Here is a 1326-nt window from a genome sequence, read left to right on the forward strand (position 1 = left end):
CATGCGCCACCATGCCCAGCTGATTTTTTGTATTTTTAGTAGAGACGGGGTTTCACCATGTTGACCAGGATGGTCTCGATCTCTTGACCTCGTGATCCACCCGCCTCGGCCTCCCAAAGTACTGGGATTACAGGCATGAGCCACCGCGCCAGGCCAGGGTGTATGTTTTATAGTAAATGAACAAAATTGGGCTTTCTTGAAGTAGGACACACACATCTAAGCTCTCTCAGTAAATGAATCATCATGCAATAGGACAACAGACAGGTAAGTCAAAGTCATATATAATGATAACCCTCTGCCCTGCTCCCAGCAAATAAATTCAAAAATAAAAATTTGAAAAAAAGTATTATTAAAAGTAATATAAATTTAATAATCCTGATCATATTACCTTAAATATAAAATTAAAAATAATTCTATGCAGATTACATAATTTAGATAAAAATTGGTTCAGACTTAACATAGGCAAACAATGCAATCCATAATATCAGAAAAAGTAAGGCTCTAATAAAAGAAACTGATGTTGAGCTATTAACACAAAGGTATCTTTTTCTTTCTTCTCTGAAATAGCATTAACTATTTTCTAATTTCTTCAGATCTTTGGAGATGTAATGCAGGAAAGAAACCAATGATGAATGATAATTTTTATTCCTTTGGAATTTTTTCTAAGATAAAACACATATTTTCTTTAAGATTTAAAATACATCATGCCTTTTGGGACTTAATTTGTCTTTTAAAGACATAAAACCTGGCCAAAGAATTTAGCAAAGAAAGTGCACTTTTTTTTTCAGTGTACATTTTAATTCATATTGATAGCTAAATATTGCCAAGATCAAAATTTAAATTACCTGATAAGCCCATAACTCACTGTTGCAAAGAAATAAAGTATAGCAACTGTGCTACATAATGTCAACAAACCCAAAGTTGATTTGCTGAGTCATACTTTCGATAAGCTAGTTATTATCATAAACCCCAAACACTAACATTTTTATAAATTAACAAGTAACATTTAATGGGTAAGTGCTATCTGCTAGGCACCAAGGATCAATATTGTGAAAATGGCCATACTGCCCAAAGTAATTTACAGATTCAATGCTATCCCCATCAAGCTACCAACGATCTTCTTTGCAGAACTGGAAAAAATCACCTTAAACTTCATATGGAACCAAAAGAGAGCCCGCATAGCCAAGTCAATTCTAAGCAAAAAGAACAAAGCGGGAGGCATCACACTACCGGACTTCAAACTATATTACAAGGCTACAGTAATCAAAACAGCATGGTGCCAAAACAGAGATAGAGACCAATGGAACAGAACTGAGGTCTCGGAGG

At 34.6% G+C, this 1326-nt stretch overlaps 1 protein-coding gene across 16 annotated transcripts in view; it reads right to left on the minus strand.

The window, feature by feature from the left end:
• ANKS1B (ankyrin repeat and sterile alpha motif domain containing 1B) overlaps positions 1 to 1326 on the minus strand; it is a 1267908-nt gene that overhangs the window by 527056 nt on the left and 739526 nt on the right. The gene's annotated exons all lie outside the window — the stretch shown is intronic.

The sequence above is a fragment of the Cebus imitator genome, unplaced genomic scaffold (assembly GCF_001604975.1).
Source record: "Cebus imitator isolate Cc_AM_T3 unplaced genomic scaffold, Cebus_imitator-1.0 Scaffold18, whole genome shotgun sequence".
NCBI lineage: Eukaryota > Metazoa > Chordata > Mammalia > Primates > Cebidae > Cebus > Cebus imitator.